This window comes from Delphinus delphis, chromosome 10 (genome assembly GCF_949987515.2).
Source record: "Delphinus delphis chromosome 10, mDelDel1.2, whole genome shotgun sequence".
Lineage (NCBI taxonomy): Eukaryota > Metazoa > Chordata > Mammalia > Artiodactyla > Delphinidae > Delphinus > Delphinus delphis.
This window is the reverse complement of record NC_082692.2, coordinates 22,143,867-22,144,986: the sequence shown is the minus strand read 5'-3', so window position 1 is coordinate 22,144,986 and position 1,120 is coordinate 22,143,867. Positions and strand designations below refer to the sequence as shown.

Sequence of the window (1,120 nt, the reverse complement as noted above, 5' to 3'; positions counted from 1 at the left end):
TATATTGATTTTCTTTTCATTCCCGAAAGATATTTTCTCCGGATATTGTATTCTGGATTGATAATTCTGTTCTTTTTTTTTTTTTTTTTTTTATAATTCTGTTCTTTAAGCACTTGGAAAATGTTGTACCACTCTTTCTGACCTCTATGTTTTCTGATGAGATAGATAGCCGCTGTCATTTGAATTGTTTCTCTATACGGGTAAAGTGCTATGTGTCTCTGGTTTCAAGTCCTTTTTCTCCCTTTGTTTTTAAGAGTTCAGAAGTCTTGGTTGATTTTTTCCCCAGTCAACTGATGAAAGAGACTCTCTTCTAAAAACCACATAAAATCCATATCTTCAGGTCAGCAATCCCTATTCCAAATGACTTCCCAAGACTGTCCCTTGGGGTTGGTAAATTTATCATGTAATCATTTCACACCTATAAAGCAACCACATAAAATCCATATCTTCAGGTCAGCAATCCCTATTCCAAATGACTTCCCAAGACTGTCCCTTGGGGTTGGTAAATTTATCATGTAATCATTTCACACCTATAAAGCAACCACATAAAATCCATATCTTCAGGTCAGCAATCCCTATTCCAAATGACTTCCCAAGACTGTCCCTTGGGGTTGGTAAATTTATCACATAATCATTTCACACCTATAAAGCAATGAGCAAAGTTTCAATCAGTGTAAAATCAGGATATCATTTCCCCCAACTCTTCCTGTATGAATAAAGATAAAACAGAGGCAGCACGCCTGAACAGGGACTTGAACCCTGGACCCTCAGATTAAAAGTCTGATGCTCTACCGACTGAGCTATCCAGGCCCACAATGTTAGTTTTTCCCATAGTATCTTATCTATCTTCACACATTTGGACAATTGGTTTTATCTTTCATGTATTAGTTCCCAAGTCAGATTTCTTGGATTTTCCTCATTGCTAAGAAGATTCTGTTTGAGAGAGATGTTATAATCGTTAGGAACATTTTCCTTCCTCTTCTCTTCTTTGTCTTCCTTCTCTAGGTTTTCAGAACCAGAGATGCTGCATCCCCTAGACAAAGCATTGCCAAGTTTCAGACTACATTGCTAGACAAAGAGGGTTTCATTTCTTGCCAAGTACCTCACCTAAATTTCTCCA

At 37.3% G+C, this 1,120-nt stretch overlaps 1 non-coding gene across 1 annotated transcript; it reads right to left on the bottom strand.

Moving 5' to 3' along the window:
- Positions 1–737: 737 nt before the first annotated feature.
- Positions 738–810, bottom strand: TRNAK-UUU (transfer RNA lysine (anticodon UUU)). The gene has a single exon. It is a non-coding gene; the product is annotated as a tRNA-Lys (tRNA).
- Positions 811–1,120: the final 310 nt, after the last annotated feature.